This window comes from Heptranchias perlo, chromosome 1 (genome assembly GCF_035084215.1).
Source record: "Heptranchias perlo isolate sHepPer1 chromosome 1, sHepPer1.hap1, whole genome shotgun sequence".
NCBI lineage: Eukaryota > Metazoa > Chordata > Chondrichthyes > Hexanchiformes > Hexanchidae > Heptranchias > Heptranchias perlo.
Genome location: NC_090325.1, coordinates 27,428,667 through 27,452,015, shown reverse-complemented (window position 1 = coordinate 27,452,015; position 23,349 = coordinate 27,428,667). Strand labels below are relative to the sequence as shown.

General features: G+C 44.3%; 1 pseudogene; it reads left to right on the top strand.

The window, feature by feature from the left end:
- Window positions 1-11,336: 11,336 nt before the first annotated feature.
- LOC137299214 (cytochrome c oxidase subunit 1-like) lies at window positions 11,337-22,823 on the top strand (annotated as a pseudogene).
- Window positions 22,824-23,349: the final 526 nt, after the last annotated feature.

The window sequence follows — 23,349 nt, the reverse complement described above, 5'->3', positions numbered from 1 at the left end:
GTTATACAAATGCAAGTTGTTGTTGTTGCACCAGTTGAAAACCCTTCCACGTGTCAGCTGGACAAAATTTTCCCCCCTCCCCTGCTGCCCACATGCACCAACAAAACTTTTGACATTTGTCACACTGCTGTGAATCCAGCTTCTTGCTGCCCAAATCAACTGTTAAACATTCATCTTAACCTCTGAAGTTAAAATCCAGAGGTGACTCTTTTGATGAGATATATTTGTGATCCTTACTGAACGACGTTACTCAATTGCTCAATTTTGATTTTGTAAGAGTTTATTGCAAAAGAACAATTATATTCATTGACAATCCTCAAAACATGAAGGGTCTTGAACGGATAGAAGCATTATAATGAAAATTATCCATGGCGGTGTTGACATTTAGACTGAATCAATGCCAAGTGTTGTACTTATAGGAGGAAGTGTATTAAATGCCACAAGGCAAAATATAAACTTTTCTGGGAAAAAGCATCATAAGTGGAAACTTTTAAATGGTATGAATCTTCACCATTAATCTCCAGTATTTCTGTTTAGATCTGAATTTGGCACCAATGTAAACAGCAGAAGAATGATCCCATTAAACGGTTTGGAACCTTCTCGGTGTTTGTTCAGAAACAAATGTCAGGTTGCTGGGTGACTACGAACAGCCTTTAATTGGTTAAACGTCAGTGTTGCACATGTTGATGCAGATTTTCTACTTCGGCATCAGACAGTCATCATAAACATCAGACAGAAATCATAAACATCAGACAGAAATCATAAACATCAGACAGTCATCATAAACATCAGACAGTCATCATAAACATCAGACAGAAATCATAATCATCAGACAGTCATTATAAACATCCGACAGAAATTAGGCAAATCGGGGGGGCAGTTGGGCCATGATTCCAATAGGTGGAGCTGTCATTTTGGGCAAATATTGGTCTCATTTGCTTTCCTCCCTGTTGAAGAAATTGCACTCCAGAATGCATGGGCAGGTGGGCAATTTTATTTGCCCACCTGCATTCCATTCTTCCAGCTGCGCAGGGGAGTGTTGGGGACATTCCCGGACTGCCCAGAGAATTCCACCCACAGTACCCCGATAGGCTCAGTGGGATTTATGTTTGCTGAGAGCAAGCGTAGGTCAAATTGTGAGCCTGAAGCTACAAAGGCAAATGGCAATCAATCCCAGAAGGATCAATTGGCAAAGCTGGCCATACAGCGCACTCTGAAATTTTAAATACGTTCCTGGTCTCTTTGTCTCCAGCCCGATCCTGGCCTCGGGTGCCGCCTTTCTGAGTGGCAGGTTCTGCCTCCTCAGTGGGGCAGGCACCCCATGTTGTGCTACCACAAGTGTGGGCGGCCACCCCAATTATGCAAATGTCCTCGGGATTTGGGACAGGGTCACGAGTGGGTGAAAGCTGCAGGCGGGAGGTCTGTCCCACCCCACTTCTTTCAGCTCTGACCGTTCTGCAGGATGTCTGCCATTGTTGCGTTGCAAGCTGCATTTAAGCAATTTGTACTTGTGAAATTATGGTCATAACAGAATGACTAAAGTCTTGTTTAGGTCCTGCATGAATTTAGAAATGTCACTTTATACCATGTCATTTGGGTAAGTCATATTAAACTTACTCCATTGTCAATGCAGAGAAGCTCTCCCTCTGCCCCCATTCAAACTGATGGTGGTTTAAATCCTGCCCCAATATAAAGGAATTGTACTTAGCTGGCACAGAATGTATTTTACAATTCTCTGTGCAGTAAAGGTTTTGTAATGTTCTTTCCTATTGAACAGTGAATTCATTTTGCTTAACATTGCATCCTGTAACATACATTTAAAATTCTCATTTTTCAACAGCCCTATTGGTTTAGTGGGGAAATATATCACTTGATATAGTACTGAGTTACTGAGACCAAAAGGTCCGATTTTGAACCCAATCTGTGCTGTGTTGACTGATCTCAGCTGGTCCACAGTTGGGATGCTACAAATGGCTGAATCGTCCTTGCCAGGGGAGAGGAAAATACATCCGCCAGGATGCGCACTCCCGATCACTGTCCAGTGACTCCTGCTGGACGGTGTATATGGGATTGATATTTGGTGAGTTCATCCGTGATGGTTCATTGGGTAAAATATTAAACAGCACACAAAAGCGGAGTGTCATGAGATTGATATCATTGGAGAGGATGTACAAACGAGAACTCAGAAATGGTCTCACCTGAAGGATAGCAATAATTTCAGTGGCCCAGTACTGCATGAAGTGTTACTGGGAGGTGTCAGCTTAGTTCTCTCAGGTGAAAGCCAAGGCTTCAACCTTCTGCTTCAGCTAAGTGATACAGGGACTGGCATGAAGCATAATAATAGGGCAGCAATGACTACTTTGGTCATAAGTCTCAGCTTGGTGTAGCAGTCGTATTCACATTCCTTACTAAGAAAGTCATGGATTCAAGCCCCACTCTTGGACTTTGAGCACATAATCCAGGCCAACACTTCGGGGCAGTACTGAGGGAATGCTGCATTGTCAGTGGTAATATCTTTCAGGTGAAACATTAAACTGTTCAAGTGGATGTAAAAGATACCATAGCAATATTTGAAGAAAGACTCTACAGAACTGCTCCACCATCTACAAGGCTCAAGTCAGGAGCATTATGTAATACTCACCACTTGCCTGGATGCTGCAGCCACAACAGCACTCAAGAAGCTTGATAACATCCAGGATGGAGCAGTTCACTTGATCAGTGCCCCTTCCAATGGACTGAATTTCCACCACCAGCGCATTGAGTAAGCAATGTGTACGATCTACAGGATGCACTGCAGCAATTCACTAAGATTACTTCAATAGCATCTCCCCTGTAACCACTACCACCAAGAAGAACAAGAGCAGAAATATTGTGGGAACACCATCGTCTCCAAGTCACACACCATCATGACTTGGACATATATCAACATTCCTTTACCATCACTGGGCAGCTCACCACCACCTTCTCAAAGGCAAATGTAAGGAATCTTACAACACCAGGTTATAGTCCAACTGTTTTATTTGAAAATCACAAGCTTTCGGAGGCTTTCTCCTTCGTCAGGTGAGTGTGGGATTCCATGGAAGGTTACCGCATTTATAGTCAGAGAACAATACCTGGTGATTACAGATAATCTTTCCAACTGCCCGTTGTCAAGGCAATCAAAGTGTTCAGACAGAGAGATGTTACCTACAGGACCACCGAATATACAAACGGCCAGAACAAAAGACACAGAGAGAGAGAGAGAAACATCCGAAAGGAGGCATAATCTTAGAATAAGGGGCTGCTCTTTCAAAACTGAGATGAGGAGAAACTTCTTCACTCAGAGGGTAGTAGGTCTGTGGAATTTGCTGCCCCAGGAAACTGTGGAAGCTACATCATTAAATAAATTTAAAACAGAAATAGACAGTTTCCTAGAAGTAAAGGGAATTAGGGGTTATGGGGAGCGGGCAGGAAATTGGACATGAATTTAGATTTGAGGTTAGGATCAGATCAGCCATGATCTTATTGAATGGCGGAGCAGGCTCGAGGGGCCGATTGGCCTACTCCTGCTCCTATTTCTTATGTTCTTATTATGTTCTCTCTGTCTTTTGTTCTGGCCGTTTGTATATTCGGAAAGATTATCTGTAATCACCAGGTATTGTTCTCTGACTATAAATGTGGTAACCTTCCATGGAATCCCACACTCACCTGACGAAGGAGAAAGCCTCTGAAAGCTTGTGATTTTCAAATAAAACAGTTGGACTATAACCTGGTGTTGTAAGATTCCTTACATTTGTCAACCCCAGTCCATCACCGGCATCTCCACATCATGGCTTCTCAAAGGCAATTAGGGATGGGCAATAAATGCTGGCCTTGCCAGCGACGCCCACATCCCATAAACAAATAATAAAAAAAGATATAATGAAATGTAAATAAAATAAGAGGCACAAGCAGTACCCAAAAAACAGCTAAGCCTCTTAGCAGAACACAGGGCTAGACTGAAATCTTCCACAATGTCACAATGAGCTTGTAAATTTATTGAAATGTATTAAAAAGTATCAGATGGAAGAACTAACTTGTAAAGAAAGAACTTGCATTTATTCCATGAGCCTTTCATGGTCATGGGAGATCCCAAAGCGCTTCAGAGCCAATTAAATTACTTTTTAAGTGGAGTCACTGTTGCTTTGTAGGCAAATACAGCTTCTATTTGGAGCACAGCATGGTCCCACCAACAGAAATTAGATAAATGATCAGTTTATCTATTTTTGGGATATTGGTTGAGGGATAAATGTTGGCCAGGACACCTTTCTTAAAATTTGTTCTCGGGATTTGGAGGAAGTGGGCAAGGCCGGTATTTATTACCCATCCCTGGTTGCCCTGAAAAAATGGTGATGGACCTTCTCTTTGAACCGCTGCAGTCCGTGCGGTGAAGGTTCTCCCACAGTGCTGTTAGGTAGAGAGTTCCAGGATTTTGACCCAGCGACGATGAAGGAATGGCAATATATTTCCAAGTTGGTCTCCCCCACAAGTGGAAACATCTTTTCTGCATCGACCCTATCAAACCCTTTCATAATTTTAAAGTCCTCTATCAGGTCACCCCTCAGTCTTCTCTCTTATGGAGATAAGTGCCCCGACCTGCTCAACCTTCCCTGATAAGTATAACCTCTCACTTCTGGTATCATCCTATGTTCACTGTGTCCAGGCGATCCAAACTCAGGAAAATCCCTCCCTTCAAAGTTATACAAAGTCCAGGACTGATTATTTTTATAAGAAAAGAATTTTGATCCTTTCCAATCAGTTACTCAAATCCTGAGTAATAAGTCTAGGAGAAAGGTCAAGGCCTTTAGTACAGGTATTTATTGTTATGGGGCTCCAAACAGTGTTTTTTAAAAATTCATTCTCAGGATCCTGTCAGCACGAAATCAGCTACTGTTTGACCGCTTGACGGCTCTGGAGCTGCGGATGGACTCACTTTGGAGCATCCGCGATGCTGAGAAAGTCGTGGATAGCACGTTCAGTGAGTTGGTCACACCACAGATAAAAATTACTGAGGGAGATAGTGAATGGGTGACCAACAGACAGAGGAAGAGTAGGAAGGCAGTGCAGGGGTCCCCTGCGGTCATCTCCCTCCAAAACGGGTATACCGTTTTGGATACTGTTGGGGGAGATGGCTCACCAGGGGAAGGTGGCAATGGCCAGGTTCATGGCACCGTGGCTGGCTCTGCTGCACAGGAGGGCAGGAAAAAGAGTGGCAGAGCTATTGTGATAGGGGACTCGATTGTAAGGGGAATAGACAGGCGTTTCTGCGGATGCAACCGAGACTCCAGGATGGTATGTTGCTTCCCTGGTGCAAGGGTCAGGGATGTCTCGGAGCGGCTGCAGGACATTCTGGAGGGGGAGGGTGAACAGCCAGTTGTCGTGGTGCATATAGGCACCAACGATATAGGTAAAAAACAGGATGAGGTCCTACAAGCTGAATTTAGGGAGTTAGGAGTTAAACTAAAGAGTAGGACCTCAGGATTGCTATCAGTGCCACGGGCTAGTCAGAGTAAGAATGACAGGATAGCTAGGATGAATACGTGGCTTGAGAAATGGTGCAAGAGGGAGGGATTCAAATTCCTGGGCCATTGGAACCGGTTCTGGGGGAGGTGGGACCAGTACAAATTGGACGGTCTGCATCTGGGCAGGACTGGAACCAATGTCCTAGGGGGAGTGTTTGCTAGTGCTGTTGGGGAGGGTTTAAACTAATGTGGCAGGGGGATGGGAACCGATGCAGGAAGTCAGTGGGAAGTAAAGTGGTGATAGAAACAAAAGGCAGTAAGGGAGAGTGTACAGAACATGACCGGACAGATGGTCTGAGAAAGCAGGGAAAAGACCAAGGGAAGTCTAGATTAAACTGCATTTATTTCAATGCAAGAAGTCTGATGGGTAAGGCAGATGAACTCAGGGCATGGATGGGTACATGGGACTGGGATGTTATAGCTATTACTGAAACATGGCTAAGAGAGGGGCAGGACTGGCAGCTCAATGTTCCAGGGTACAGATGCTATAGGAAAGATAGAGCAGGAGGTAAGAGAGGAGGAGGAGTTGCGTTCTTGATTAGGTCAAACATCACGGCAGTAGTGAGAGGGGATATATCCGAGGGTTCGCCCACTGAGTCTATATGGGTAGAACTGAAAAATAAGAAGGGAGAGATCACGTTGATAGGATTGTACTACAGACCCCCAAATAGTCAACGGGAAATTGAGGAGCAAATATGTAAGGAGATTACAGACAGCTGCAAGAAAAATAGGGTGGTAATAGTAGGGGACTTTAACTTTCCCAACATTGACTGGGACAGCCATAGCATTAGGGGCTTGGATGGAGAGAAATTTGTTGAGTGTATTCAGGAGGAATTTCTCATTCAGTATGTGGATGGCCCGACTAGAGAGGGGGCAAAACTTGAGCTCCTCTTGGGAAATAAGGATGGGCAGGTGACAGAAGTGTTAGTGAGGGATCACTTTGGGACCAGTGATCATAATTCCATTAGTTTTAAGATAGCTATGGAGAAGGATAGGTCTGGCCCAAAAGTTAAAATTCTAAATTGGGGAAAGGCCAATTTTGATGGTATTAGACAGGAACTTTCAGAAGTTGATTGGGAGAGTCTGTTGGCAGGCAAAGGGACGTCTGGTAAGTGGGAGGCTTTCAAAAGTGTGTTAACCAGGGTTCAGGGTAAGCACATTCCTTATAAAGTGAAGGGCAAGGCTGGTCGAAGTAGGGAACCTTGGATGACTCGGGAGATTGAGGCCCTAGTCAAAAAGAAGAAGGAGGCATATGACATGCATAGGCAGCTGGGATCAAGTGGATCCCTTGAAGAGTATAGAGATTGCCGGAGTAGAGTTAAGAGAGAAATCAGGAGGGCAAAAAGGGGACATGAGATTGCTTTGACAGATAAGGCAAAGGAGAATCCAAAGAGCTTCTACAAATACATAAAGGGCAAAAGAGTAACTAGGGAGAGAGTAGGGCCTCTTAAGGATCAACAAGGTCATCTATGTGCGGAACCACAAGAGATGGGTGAGATCCTAAATGAATATTTCACATCGGTATTTACGGTTGAGAAAGGCATGGATGTTAGGGAACTTGGGGAAATAAATAGTGATGTCTTGAGGAGTGCACATATTACAGAGAGGGAGGTGCTGGAAGTCTTAACGCGCATCAAGGTAGATAAATCTCCGGGACCTGATGAAATGTATCCCAGGACGTTATGGGAGGTTAGGGAGGAAATTGCGGGTCCCCTAGCAGAGATATTTGAATCATCGACAGCTACAGGTGAGGTGCCTGAAGATTGGAGGGTAGCAAATGTTGTGCCTTTGTTTAAGAAGGGCGGCAGGGAAAAGCCTGGGAACTACAGACCGGTGAGCCTGACATCTGTAGTGGGTAAGTTTTTAGAGGGTATTCTGAGAGACAGGATCTACAGGCATTTGGAGAGGCAGGGACTGATTAGGAACAGTCAGCATGGTTTTGTGAGAGGAAAATCATGTCTCACGAATTTGATTGAGTTTTTTGAAGGGGTAACCAAGAAGATAGATGAGAGCTGTGCAGTAGACGTGGTCTACATGGACTTCAGCAAAGCCTTTGACAAGGTACCGCATGGTAGGTTGTTACATAAGGTTAAATCTCATGGGATCCAAGGTGAGGTAGCCAATTGGATACAAAATTGGCTTGACGACAGAAGACAGAGGGTGGTTGTAGAGGGTTGTTTTTCAAACTGGAGGCCTGTGTCCAGCGGTGTGCCTCAGGGATCGGTGCTGGGTCCGCTGTTATTTGTTATTTATATTAATGATTTGGATGAGAATTTAGGAGGCATGGTTAGTAAGTTTGCAGATGACACCAAGATTGGTGGCATTGTGGACAGTGAAGAAGGTTATCTAGGATTGCAACGGGACCTTGATAAATTGGGCCAGTGGGCCGATGAATGGCAGATGGAGTTTAATTTAGATAAATGTGAGGTGATGCATTTTGGTGGATCGAATCGAGCTAGGACCTACTCCGTTAATGGTAGGGTGTTGGGGAGAGTTATAGAACAAAGAGATCTAGGAGTACAGGTTCATAGCTCCTTGAAAGTAGTCACAGGTGGATAGGGTGGTGAAGAAGGCATTCGGCATGCTTGGTTTCATTGGTCAGAACATTGAATACAGGAGTTGGGATGTCTTGTTGAAGTTGTACAAGACATTAGTAAGGCCACACTTGGAATACTGTGTACAGTTCTGGTCACCCTATTATAGAAAGGATATTATTAAACTAGAAATAGTGCTGAAAAGATTTACTAGGATGCTGCCGGGACTTGATGGTTTGACTTATAGGGAGAGGTTAGATAGACTGGGACTTTTTTCCCTGGAGAGTAGGAGGTTAAGGGGTGATCTTATAGAAGTCTATAAAATAATGAGGGGCATAGATAAGGTAGATAGTCAAAATCTTTTCCCAAAGGTAGGGGAGTCTATAACGAGGGGACATAGATTTAAGGTGAGAGGGGAGAGATACAAAAGGGTCCAGAGGGGCAATTTTTTCACTCAAAGGGTGGTGAGTGTCTGGAACGAGCTGCCAGAGGCAGTAGTAGAGGCGGGTACAATTTTGTCTTTTAAAAAGCATTTGGACAGTTACATGGGTAAGATGGGTATAGAGGGATATGGGCCAAGTGCAGGCAATTGGGACTAGCTTAGTGGTATAAACTGGGCGACATGGACATGTTGGGCCGAAGGGCTTGTTTCCATGTTGTAACTTCTATGATTCTATGATTCTATCTATAACGGGCGGCTGATCTGATATCGCTCGTTTTACACTATTGTCCAAAATCAAAATCGTTCCCTATGTGTGCACATTCATGTGATTCTTGAATCAAACCACACAAATGTACGCACATACACCCACATTCACATAATCACATATACAGAGCCACATATACGCACACTCACTTACGCATAGCCATTTGCATTTGTAGGGGTATAAATTAGTCACTGTAGCACCTGTTTTCCTGATGGAAAACGAAGGCAAGTAAGACCAATTGAGCAGGGCTGTACCCTATCCCTTAAGGACGCCTGATAAATGTGTGATGCCATATTGGCCTCGGATGATTTTCAGGTGTTCAGAGCGACCGCCTAAAACAGGCGTTAAGCCCCTTGTATATGCTAATGAGGGTTGACTGGTGCCAGCAGCTCACCTAAATCATTGAAATGAGGCCTGAGGCCCAATTTCGGGCCGGCCTCGGGCCTCTCGGTTGGGGCGCGCCCTGCCTGCGTAGTGCCGATTCTGGGTCCCAACATAGGCACGATGGGCCGATGGGCCGAATGGCCTCCTTCTGTACTGTATATTTCTATGAATCTATAGGCCTGAATGAATTTCTACCCCTAGACCCTCCACCACACATATGCATGCATTCACATGTATAAACTCATACATTAAGTACGGAAGGTTCCTAGCACTTACTAACAAAAGCCCATGGAATAAATTCAAGTGTTTTGCTTCGGACTGTTATTTTACATATCAAATGCTTCCCCTGCCACTCCTATGTTCCATGTTGGAGACGGACTCTGCAATCTCCCCTGTCTCTATATTGGAGAGTGATGAAGGGGAAGACAGAGGAGCGATAGGCACATATGGGTCAGTTATACAGGTGTAGTATCACACCATGGTGGAAGGCTTCCTCTGTGCGCTTGTGTAACAAAATTTGAAACCCATTTAAAAAGAACGGGCCGTCAAATTTCCTCATCGTCGATGCTGCGAAAGCCGAGTGATCTGGGAAGGTGAGGGCAGAAATCGGTGCCAGACCCGGTTACGCACGGCCCCCCCGCTCCTGTTCTGCCCATCATCATTTTCTGCAGGGACAGGCGTTTTATGAAGCCAAGCACATGAGGGAACTATTTAGTTTGCCCATTTGAAAAACTTAAAATGCCAGTTTCCGACTGCACACTGTCACCTATCACCTATTCAAAATCTTTGGTGCGCCACCAGTCCACTTATGTTTCCTGCCCATCCCCACCTGAGACAGGCACAACAGCGACGTCCTGAACGGCACGGGCACAGGCACCTGCCTAAAATAACAAAATGCCTCTGACCCCGAGAAGTGGGACAGGGCCAGGGGTGCAAACAATAGGCGGCCTGAAGTCCCATCCCTTCTAGACTTAGGGTGGTGCAGCTGGACAAGTGGAAATTCGGGGGCCTGGGTTTATAATTTTATTACACATAGAGAAAATATTCTTCTCATCTAATTGCAGTAAAATACCAAAAATTATGCCTCTGATTTTTTTATTATCCTATACGCTATTTGTGATTCTGGGAAAGGTCTTTTTGTTTGATGATAGCCCTGTTTGTGAACTCTTATTGATAAAGGTCACGCATTAGACTCTGTGTGGCATATAAACAGAAAACGGGTAGTAAGAGGAGGGATGGGACCGATTAGGGACCAAAAAGGAGATCTACGCATGGAGGCAGAGGGCATGGCTGAGGTACTAAATGAGTACTTTGCATCTGCCTTTACCAAGGAAGAAGATGCTGCCAAAGTCACAGTAACAGAAGAGGTAGTTAAGATACTGGATGGACTAAAAATTGATAAAGAGGAAGTACTAGAAAGGCTAGCTGTCCTTAAAGTGGCTATTTCATCAGATCTATGCCGATGAATTGCTCTCCTCTGGCTTGAAGCAGACAGTGTCTGTCAGTCAAGTGATATATAAAAATACTGGAGCACACAACATGGGATCAAAAGCTTATTCTAGAAGCCTTCGACCTGAAACGTTAACTCTGTTTCTTTCTCCACAGATGCTGCCTCACTTGCTGAGCTTCTCCAGCATTTTCTGTTTTTATTTCAGATTTCCAGCATCCACAGTATTTTGCTTTTGATTTTGTTCTAGTTCTCTTAACATTTCATGTAACCCCAATTTTGCTCAAATTGATGCCTGCTAACTTGCTAATTCTCTATTTATCTCTCTCCATTAATTCCTGATTACTAAAGGTCACATTCCATATCGTTCTAGGTTAATTTTAATTAAATACTTTTCACTTCCTTCACCACCGGTGCACTGTGGCTGCAGTGTGTACCATCCACAGGATGCACTGCAGCAACTCGTCAAGGCTTCTTCAACAGCCTCTCCCAAACCCGCGACCTCTACCACCTAGAAGGACAAGGACAGCAGGCACATGGGAACAACACCACCTGTACGTTCCCCTCCAAGTCACACACCATCCTGACTTGGAAATATATCGCCGTTCCTTCATCGTCGCTAGGGCTAGGTCAAAATCCTGGAATTCCCTTCCTAACAGCACTGTGGGAGAACCGTCACCACACGGACTGCAACGGTTCAAGAAGGCGGCTCACCACCATCTTCTCAACGAATACACAGGGTCTGCTCAGACGAGGAGGAACGCGATGGACACCTACAGACGCTGAAAGACGCCCTAGTAAGAACGGGATATGACGCTCGACTCATCGATCGACAGTTCCGACGGGCCACAGCAAAAAATCGCATAGACCTCCTCAGGAGACTAACACGGGACGCAACCAACAGAGTACCCTTTGTCGTCCAGTACTTCCCCGGAGCGGAGAAACTACGCCATGTTCTCCGCAGCCTTCAACATGTCATCAATGAGGACAAACACCTCGCTATGGCCATCCCCACACCTCCACTACTCGCCTTTAAACAGCCACCCAACCTCAAACAGACCATCGTTCGCAGCAAACTACCTAGCTTTCAAGAGAACAGCGTCCACGACGCCACACAACCCTGCCACGGTAACCTCTGCAAGACATGCCAGATCATCGACACAGATACCACCATCACACGAGATGACACCACCCACCAGGTGCATGGTTCATACTCCTGTGACTCAGCCAACGTTGTCTACCTCATACGTTGCAGGAAAGGATGCCCCAGAGCATGGTACATTGGCGAGACCATGCAGACGCTGCGACAACGGATGAACGGACACCGCGCAACAATCGCCAAACAGGAGGGTTCCCTCCCAGTCGGGGAACACTTCAGCAGTCATGGACATTCATCCACCGACCTTCGGGTAAGCGTACTCCAAGGCGGCCTTCGAGACACACGACAACGCAAAATCGTCGAGCAGAAATTGATAGCCAAGTTCCGCACCCATGAGGACGGCCTCAACCGGGATCTTGGGTTCATGTCACGCTACACGTTACCCCACCAGCGAACAAATGTTATCTGTTTTTAATATAATGGGTCATTTGCTGGCTCTCTCTGCCTTCCGGATGTTTCTGCCTCTCTCTGTGTTTTTTTTTCTCTGTTTTTTTTCCCTGTTTGTTTTTTTGTTGAATGTGTATTCGGAGGTTCTGCAGGTAACACCTCTCTGTCTGAACACGGTGATTGCCTTGGCAACGGGCAGTTGCAGGGGCAGTCTGTAAACACCATGTATTATTGTTCAATATGTATAAATGCGTAGGCTTCAAGGAGATCTTGAAACATTTGCCTGAGGAAGGAGAAAATCTCCGAAAGCTTGTGAATTTAAAATAAAATTGCTGGACTATAACTTGGTGTTGTAAAATTGTTTACAATTCTCAACGGCAATTAGGGATGGGCAATCAATGCTGGCCTTGCCAGCAAAGCGCACATCCCATGAATGAATAAAAAAAGTTATATCTTGAATCTAAACGTGCTGTATCTGGAATTGAACTGATGCTGACCCTGGGTGCCTGAAAGGGGAAAGGCTTCATTTCTACAGCACTAACAACCTCTTACCATGATGAGCACACAATTCACAATAACATTTATTTTAAGAAAGAACTTGTACTTATGTAACACCTTTCACAACCTCAGGACATCCCAAAGTGCTTTACAACCAATGAAGTACTTTTGAAATGTGGTCATTGCTGCAATGTAGGAAATGTGGCAGCCAATCTGCGCACAGCAAGATCCCACAGTAGCAATGACCAGATAATCTGTTTTAGCAATGTTGTTTGAGGGATAAATATTGGCTGGGACACCAGGAAGAACGCCTCTGCTCTTCTTCAAAATAGTGCAATTGTATCTTTCCCATCCACCTGAGAGAGCTGACAGGGCCTCAGTTTAATGTTTCATCTGAAAGACAGCACCTCCAACAGTGAGGTACTGCCAGCCTAGTTTTTATGCTCAAGTCTGTGGAATGGGACTTGAACTCACCACTGTCTGACTCAGAGGCAAGAGTGCTACCACTGAACCACGGTTGACACTTATTCAGTAAAGGATGCAGTCATGAGTAGGCCAGAAAATGGGGTTGGAGGTCTGACAGTGATCAAAAGGCACCGATGATCTTAACAGTTAAGGCATGCACGAGAAATATCATGTAAATTTATGAACATTGTTGCAGATATCTAGGAACAAGCCATTAAATTGAAAATCTGCTCCAAGATGAATCAGTTGCACATTATCTGTATTTTTTATATTTGACCTGAAAGAAAAACCATCACAGAAAAGTAATCAGTAAAAATTGAACTCAAAACTGCAGATCTCCAGACTGGAAAAGGAATGTGTGAGGTGGCCTGTAAAAGTAGAAAAGCACAGTCTGTGAAATCTGGGTGAAAAGTATTTAATTAAAATTAACCTAGAACGATATGGAATGTGACCTTTAGTAATCAGGAATTAATGGAGAGAGATAAATAGAGAATTAGCAAGTTAGCAGGCATCAATTTGAGGAAAACTGGGGCTATATGAAATGTTAAGAGAACTAGAACAAAATCAAAAGCAAAATACTGTGGATGCTGGAAATCTGAAATAAAAACAGAAAATGCTGGAGAAGCTCAGCAAGTGAGGCAGTGCCTCACTGTTGGAGGTGCTGTCTTTCAGATGAAACATTAAACTGAGGCCCTGTCAGCTCTCTCAGGTGGATGCGAAAGATACAATTACACTATTTTGAAGAAGAGCAGAGGCGTTCTCCCTGGTGTCCCAGCCAATATTTATCCCTCAAACAACATTGCTAAAACACTTGTGGAGAAAGGAACAGAGTTAACGTTTCAAGTCGAAGACTTCTAGAATAAGCTTTTGATCCCATGTTGTGTGCTCCAGTATTTTTATATATCACTTGACTGACAGACACTGTCTGCTTCAAGCCAGAGGAGAGCAATTCATCGGCATACATCTGATGAAATAGCCGAGCAACCCCAGGGTACAAAAAGAGAGGAGCCCTCTTGCCTAGGAATTCTTGCAATCTCTAGGCATTTGGGTATCACTTACACAAAGGCTGTGTCAGCTTCATAGGAACTTAAAAACAGGAGTAGGTCATTGAGTTTGGTCCGAATCATGGGGTCCCGAAAGGACCTGCTGACATCTAGACCACTAACATTTATATACGCTATATTGTTATCCATGGGAGCAATATGTTATCCATGGGAGAAGTGGAAAATGCTGATCTGACAGAGTAACATGTCAGGAAGAAAAATAAAATAATTTCTTGCTCTCTGAAAGAACCCAAGGGTTAAATCCTCGTTTGAGAGGGACTACAAACAGGGGTGCAAATGAACCGTAATATTATACTTTTGCATAATATTGGGTTTTCGGATCTGTGAGAGCTGAAGCAGATGTTGCTGTTTAATGATAAGTAATTCAATATATATTTTTTAAACTGCACTTCTCCTCATGTGTTGGCTCTTGTCAGCCGATTTCAAAACATCAACAATTAGCCATAAAGAGCTACTGTTCTAAAGGTAAGACCTAAGATTAGGCCGTGGCATGATACTGAAGTAGCTACTTAAAAATAATATTGCTTTGTTATTGTTACTATAAATAGCCATGATCTAAAGATGTCTCACTCAGATATCAACTTTGATCCGAACTTCATCCAAAAAGAAGATACAAGTCAAATGTTTCCAGCCGAAAATCCGCTGTAGGTGCAGGAAAATAATAGTTTGTGGAAAGATACACTTCATTCATATTAATTATAAATAAGAACACTGGGGTGTTGCACTAAAATTTGCAATGTTATTCTACGCAATCATTTGTCATATTAGCCCAAGATTTGCTGGGAAAATAACAGCACATTAGAGGCGCCCTTATGAATATGTAAATAAAGGCATCAAGGGTATGGGGAGAGAGCGGGAATATGGTATTGAGATAGAGGATCAGCCATGATCATATTGAATGGCGGAGCAGGCTCGAAGGGCCGAATGGCCTACTCCTGCCCCTATTTTCTATGTTTCTAAAGCAAATTGTGGCGAGGAGGAGGTATGCCATGAGTTGCGAATCGCCACAAATTGCTGGACGATTTGCGCCACTCTGCCGTTCGCCTCGCAAAAACGAGATCAGTCGCCCCGTGAGTTTCAAGAAATTGCTGGATTTGCGCCGTAAATACGAATTAAACTTGTTGCAGAAAGTTAGGGCTGGTATTTAATGACGTAAGCAACCTTTCAATGACTAGATTTATGTTCCCGCAATGTCACTCAACCTCGGCGGCCCAGAAAGGGAACAATTGAAACTGTGGAGTCTCACTCCTGCAGGTAGTAAATTGATATTGATAGATTAGGTGAATGGGCAAAACTGTGGCAAATGGAATTCAATGTAGACAAATGTGAGGTCATCCACTTTGGATCAAAAAAGGATAGAACAGGGTACTTTCTAAATGGTAAAAAGTTAAAAACAGTGGATGTCCAAAGGGACTTAGGGGTTCAGGTACATAGATCATTGACGTGTCATGAACAGGTGCAGAAAATAACCAAGAAGGCAAATGGAATGTTGGCCTTTATATCTAGAGGACTAGAGTACAAGGGGGCAGAAGTGATGCTGCAGCTATACAAAACCCTGGTTAAACCGCACCTGGAGTACTGTGAGCAGTTCTGGGCACCGCACCTTCGGAAGGACATATTGGCCTTGGAGGGAGTGCAGCGTAGGTTTACTAGAATGATACCCGGACTTCAAGGGTTAAGTTACGAGGAGAGATTACACAAATTGGGGTTGTATTCTCTAGAGTTTCGAAGGTTAAAGGGTGATCTGATCGAAGTTTATAAGATTAAGGGGAACAGATAGGGTGGATAGAGAGAAACTATTTCCGCTGGTTGGGGATTTTAGGAGTAGGGGGCACAGTCTAAAAATTAGAGCCAGACATTTCAGGAGCGAGATTAGAAAACATTTCTACACACAAAGGGTGGTAGAAGTTTGGAACTCTCTTCCGCAAATGGCAATTGATACTAGCTCAATTGCTAAACTTAAATCTGAGATAGATATCTTTTTGGCAACCAAAGGTATTAAGGGATATGGGCCAAAGGCAGGTATATGGAGTTAGATCACAGGTCAGCCATGATCTTATCAAATGGCAGAGCAGGCACAAGGGGCTGAATGGCCTACTCCTGTTCCTATGTTCCTATGTTCCGAGAGGTTTTTTTTGCATTTTTAATTTTTTTCTTACTTTTCCTTTCTGTCTCTTTTGTCTCTCTCTCTCTTAATCCAACCTTTCTTCCCCACTTTATTTTTCTTTCTGTACCTAATTTGACTCTAATTCAACCTATTTCCTTCTCCGTTGTTCCTGTTTCTTTCTCTATCCTTGAATCTCACTGGTTAAGGTGATAGACTGTTGGTCCCATCGTTCACCCTGGTCCAGGATATCTCGCTGCACCGTTATCAGCTCACACTTCCAGCAATTTGAGGCACAAAAGTTTTTCGAGCTGAAAGGTGAGGAAAAAAAATCCAACTCACAGGGCGCGCTCCATTCCAGCAAATTCTGGGCCAATGATAATATGAATTCACAAAGCCAATTACTAAGATGTATAATATAGGACGAACTGAGGTAGAAGTTACAACACGGAAACAGGCCACTCGGCCCAACCAGTCCGTGTCGGTACCCTCCACGCAAACAAATAGTCCTAATCGCATTTTTCCGCCCTATTCCCATAACCCTTCACCCCCTTTTCCTTTATCCTTCTATCCAATCTAATCTTGAACACTGACATAGACTCAGAATTTCCTGGAGACTTGCACCATTATCTATGTCTTAGGGTCCTTTGAATGGTGCAAAAGAAAGAGGAAATTATAGAGTAGGTGACTCACGCCATTACTTGCGCCACAGCATAACTTCCTGGGTCTTTGGCACCAATCCGCAGTTACTCTCGCCGTAGAACGGTGAGGAGTTAATTATCATAACTCTGCCCCCCAATAAAATCAATGGCGATTGCGAATTTCCTGCCATATAGGCTTGAAAATAATGGCACTCGTGCGCCCTTGGTGATGCTACATTGGCGTGATTTATTGCTCCAATTTCAATTTCCTTGAAACATTTTTCCAATGCCTGAATAAATGATTTACAATCAGTTTTAGCAACAGCATGTGGGCCGGAAGCACTGCATCTGCGGCTAGACAATAGTGTTGAGCGGGAGCTCCGAGAAGCAATTAAGAACATTCATGTTTGTTTTATCTAAAGATATCGGCACCCTCTATTTGATCTTTGGGTGGGAAGTGGGCACGGCCCTGAGCCTGCTGATCCGTGCTGAATGAAGTCAACCAGGAGCACTTCTAGCAGATGATCAAATGTATATCGTGATTGTAACTGCTCACGCTTTCATAATAATCTTTTGATAGTCATGCCTGTTATAATTGGTGGATTTGGCAATTGAGTAACACCCTTAATAATTGAAGCTCCAGACATTGCCTTTCCACAAATAAACAACATAAGCTTTTGACTTCTTCCACCTTCCTTTTTATTACTTCTGGCTCCTGCCGGAGTAGACATTAGAGCAGGGTCTGGCTGAAATGTTTACCCTCCTCTTGCTCACGATGGAGCATCCGTAGATTTTACTATTTTCTCACCTCACTTAGCTGGTGTTTCCTCTGTCTTGGCTTCTATTCAGTTTTGTCCAAACATTATTTCTATGAAACCACAAACTATTTCCCGGTGTTTTTTTGTCTGGTCAGCAGTGGCTCAGTTGGTAGAATTCTTTGCCTTTGAGTTAATGAAGGTTCAAGTCCCACACTGAGCACAGAACCTAGGCTGACACTTCAGCGCAGTACTGAGGGAGCGCTGTACTGGACCTGCTGTCTTTTGGATGAGATGTCAAATCGAGGCCCCGTCCGCCCTCTCGGGTGGATGTAAAAGATCTCACAACACTATTTCGAAGAAGAGCAGACGAGTTCTCCCTGGTGTCTTGGCCAATATTTATCCCTCAACCAACATCACTAGAACAGGTCCTCTGGTTATTACCACATTGCTGTGTGTGGGACTTTGCTGTGCACAAATTGGCTGCTGTGCTTCTTATATTGCAAAAGTGACTACACTTCAAAAGTATTTAATTGGCTGTAAAGTGCTTTGGGGCATCCTGAGGTTGTGAAAGGAGCGATATGAATGCAAGTCTTTCTTTCTTTCAGTGCTTGTAACTGCCATTCTGCTGCTCTCCCTCCCTGTACTTGCTGAAGGAATTACCATATTATTAACCAACCGAAACCTAAACAAAACATTCTTTGACCCAGCTGGAGGTGGAAATCCTATTATTCATCAACATCCATTCGGATTTTTTGGCCACCCTAAAGTCTATATTTTATCTGGCATTGATATGATTTCCTATGTAGTAGCCTATTACTATCAAGTAAATAATAACAACAACAATTTGCATTTATATAGCACTTTTAACGTAGTAAAACGTCCCAAGGCGCTTCACAGGAGCGTAATCAAACAAAATTTGACACCGAGCCACATAAGGAGATATTAGGACAGATGACCCAAAGCTTGGTCAAAGAGGTAGGTTTTAAGAAGCATCTTAAAGGAGGAGAGAGAGGTAGAGAGGCGGAGAGGTTTAGGGAGGGAATTTCAGACCTTAGGGCCTAGGCAGCTGAAGGTACGGCCGCCAATGGTGGAGCGATGAAAATCGGGGATGCGCAAGAGGCAAGAATTGGAGGAGTGCAGAGATCTCAGAGGGTTGTATAGCTGGAGGATATTACAGAGATAGGGAGGGCCAATGCCATGAAGGGATTTGAAAACAAGAATGAGAATTTTAAAATCAAGGCATTGCCGGATTGGGTAAAAAGGAACCTTTCGGCTATATACATAGAATTACCTAGAATAGATACCACAGAAACAGGCCATTTGGCCCAACAGATCCATGCTGGTGTTTATGCTCCACAAGAGCCTCCCCCCACCATTCTTCATCTAACCCTATCAACGTATCCTTCTATTCCTTTCTTCCTCATGTGTTTATCAAGCTTCCCCTTAAATGCATCTGTGCTAGTCACCTCAACTACTCCATGTGGTAGTGAGTTCCACATTCTAACCACTCTCTGCGTAAAGAGGTTTCTCCTGAATTCCCTAATGGATTTATTAGTGACTATCTTATATTTATGGCCCCTAGTACTGGTCACCCCCGCAAGTGGAAACATCTTTTCTACGTTTACCCTATCAAACCCTTTCATAATCTTAAAGACCTCTATCAGGCCACCCCTCAGTCTTCTCTTTTCTGGAGAAAAAAGCCCCAGCCTGTTCAATCTTTCCTGATAGGTATAATCTCTCACTTTTGGTATCATCCTAGTAAATCTTTTTTGCACCTTCTCCAGTGCCTCTATATCTTTTTTATAATATGGAGACCAGAACTGTTCACAGTATTCCAAGTATGGTCTAACCAAGGTTCTATACAAGTTTAACATAACTTCCCTGCTTTTCAATTCTATCCCTTTAGAAATGAACCCCAGTGCTTTGTTTGCTTTTTTATGGCCTTATTAACCTGTGTTGCTACTTTTAGTGATTTGTGTATCTGTACCCCCAGATCCCTCTGCTGCTTTGCCCCATTTAGACTCTTATTTTCCAAGGAGTATGTGACCTCCTTATTCTGCCGACCAAAATGTACCTATTTATATAGGAATTGTTTGAACAATAATACTAATTGGCCTTCTGGGCTTTATTTTGTGAGCGCATCACATTTACAGTAGGAAAAGATGTAGATACTCAAGCATATTTTACCTTAGCAACAGTAATCATTGATATCCCTACTAGTGTGAACATGGGAACACAGGTGGAGTAGGCCATTCAGCCCCTCAAGCCTGTTCCGTCCACTGAATTAGATCATGGTTGATCTGTCCCTCAACTATTGTTACCCACCATAGCTCTTGATACCCTTACCTAATAAAAATCTATTGATCTCAATCTTAAAAATTTCAATTGACCCAGCATCCACAGCCTTTTGGGGGAGTGAATTCCAGATATCCACTACCCTTTGTGATAAAAAGTGCGTCCTGATTTTACTCCTGAATGGCCGAGCTCTGATTTTAAGATTGTGCCCCCTTGTTCTGAATTCCCCCACTAGAGGGAATAGTTTTTCTGTATCTACCCTATCGAGTCCCGTTATCATTTTAAACACATCAATTAGATCATCCCTCAACCATCTAAACTCAAGGGAATAAAAGCCAAGTTAATGCAACCTGTCCTCATAATTTAACCCTTTAAGACCCAGTATTATTTTGGTAAATCTGCGCTGTACAAAGCTGAACGCAGTATTCCAGATGGGGTCTGACCAAGGCTCGATACAACTGAAGCATAATTTCCTCCCCTTTGTATTCCAATCCCCTTGAGATAAAGGCCAACAATCCATAACCCATTTTGATTGCTCTTTGTACATGTCCACTAGCGTTTAATGATTTGTGTATCTACACATCCAAATCCTTTTGCTCCTACGCCAGTCCTAGTCTCTCACCATTAAGAAAATATTTTAATTTGTCTTTCTTGGATCCAGTGTGAATGATCTCACATTAAACGCCATCTACCACAGTTTTGCCCACTCGCCTAATCTGTTTATGTCCCTGCTACCAAGTAATAGAAAGATATACTGATAGGGTTAGATGAAGTAAGGTGGGAGGAGGCTCACGTGGAGCATAAACACAGGCATGGACCTGTTGGGCCGAAAGGCCTGTACATTCTATGTAATCTACAGAATTCACTGTGCCTCCTAACTTGCTGTCTTTTGCAAATGTGAATATACAACTCTCTATTTTTTCATCCATATCATTGATATATAAGGTAAAAAGCTGAGACCCTAGTACGGAATCCTGGGGAATACCACTTGTCACATCCCGCCATTGAAATTTTCTGAACTATTAGGGGAAATTTTAAACCCCTACAATGGGCGGGACAGTGGCGGAGGGAGGGGGGTAGGTAAAATTTCACAAATCTGAAACCTGACCTCACCCTGCCTCCAACGCGCCTACATCTGTTTTTAACGGAGACGGGTTTGATTGTGGCCGAGTAACCTGCTCTCGAGGGGCGGGTGCCTCATTATAATATGTTAATGAGGGTCCTTTCATGAGATTTTGGCAGCAATTTGAAATTAATGCCTCGAGCACGGGTTAATTTGACAGTGAAACAGAGGTGAGATTAAACGGCACTTCATGGGGCTGGTTAAAGGCCAGGTGTCCCGAAATGAATAAAGGCTCAGTGCTCACAGCTGTTTTCTCAGTTCCCTCTGGTAAACGGGTTGCTGAGAGTTCTTGTGGTGACAGATGTATTGGTAAAGTTTGGAGATTTTCACACTGAGAATAATAGGATGGGAGGCACCATGGCTGCTTTAGATTGGATTTTGGATGAGGAAGACGATCACCATCCACAGCAGCAAGGTTGTAATGTGGTGTGAGCTGTAGGTGGACAACAGAGAGGAGAGCAACAGAGAGGGGAGCAACAGAGAGGGGAGCAACAGAGAGGGGAGCAACAGAGAGGAGAGCAACAGAGAGGAGAACAGCAGAGAGGAGAACAGCAGAGAGGAGAGCAACAGAGGGGAGAACAACAGAGAGGAGAACAACAAAGCGATGGACACCAGAGAGGAGAACAACAGAGAGGAGAGCAACAAAGCGATGGACACCAGAGAGGGGAGCAACAGAGAGGAGAGCAACAGAGAGGAGAGCAACAAAGCGATGGACACCAGAGAGGGGAGCAACAGAGAGGAGAACAACAGAGAGGGGAACAAAAGAGGGGCTGAGTTCGTAGGAGGCATTACCCACTTAACAGAGTGTACAGGCAGAAGCTCAGATTCCTTGAACTCTCTGAAGAGAGGTTCTGGAGGCTGAGATTGTCACGTCAGGTGGTCGCAGACATCTGCAGCCTCCTAAATGAAGAGCTGCTCCCTGCTGGCCATGCATTACCAGTCGTTGTGAAAGTCACCACTGCCCTCAGTTGCTCAAGGTGCTACCGGAGACACTTCGAGGGTCTCTCAGTCGGCTGCGCATAAATGCAAAAGACAGGTGACAGATGGATTGATTGTCAGGGCTGCGAGTTATGTAAACTTCCCCTGTGATGAGAATAGCCAGAATGAGCAGGCATTCAGATTCGTGTCTCTGGCTGGCTTCCCACACACGTGGCTATCTGAGCATTACCAGATCAACCAGGAGCATTTTTCAACCGCAAGGGATTTCATTCCATCAGTGTTCAGCTGCTGTGCAACCACAAGAAAAGGTTCATGCAGGTCTGCGCCAGATTCCCTGGGAACTGCCATGATGTTTTCATCCTGCAGCAGTCCAACATCCCCGACCTGTTCGTACCTGGAACCACCTTTAAGGGGTGGCTGCTGGGCGACAAAGGATAACTCCTGCAAACCTCAGTGGAACCCCACCAATGAACACCAAGAGCGGTACAACGACAGTCATGTGACAACCAAATGTGTCATCGAGCAAGCCATCAGCATGGTCAAGATGCATTTCAGGTGCCTGGACAGGTCTGGAGGCTCCCTTCAGTACTCATCAGCGAGGGTCTCTAGGATAATCGTGGTGTGCTGCGTTTTGCAGGAACAAGGCGCTCATCACTCATCACCTGATGACGATTCCAGCAAAGAAGAAGAGGAGGAAGATGAAGATGGGGCACCCAAAGCCAGACCAGCCTTTCACATTGTTTCTCGGGATGCCCTAATAGCTAGAAGGTTCAGTTAGTCACTCACACTGGATCAAAGTAACTATCACATCCCCCGGCCCCTCTTCTCACCCCCCGCCCCACACCCCCCACTGACATAAAGCAGTCCGGTAACCAACCATCCGCCCATTGCACATCCACCAATTGATCCCGTCAATTCATGCCTTCACATTCATCACCAAGCAACTGAAAAGGTGAGTTGATACCTGGCACACAAGACTGGGCAACACAGGGAAGTGGTCCAAATTAATACATTTTATGTGAGGTTATTAAAAAAGGAAACTTAATAACATAACATTTTCACAAACACCCATGTGCATATCCTTGGTGAATTACAATGTTTTCCTTTTCCTTCACCTATTGCTCCTACATGGTGCAACCCCTGTGGCTTCAGCAGAAGTAGAGGCAGGCTGCTCAAATCCCTGCCCTAACTGTTGAGATGCTCTTGACCGACGACCTCTGGGTGTGGGCCCACCAAAGACTGCTACACCTGCACCCGTGCTGGGGCAGACTCGGCCATCAGGAGAGGAGGCAGCATGTCGGGTA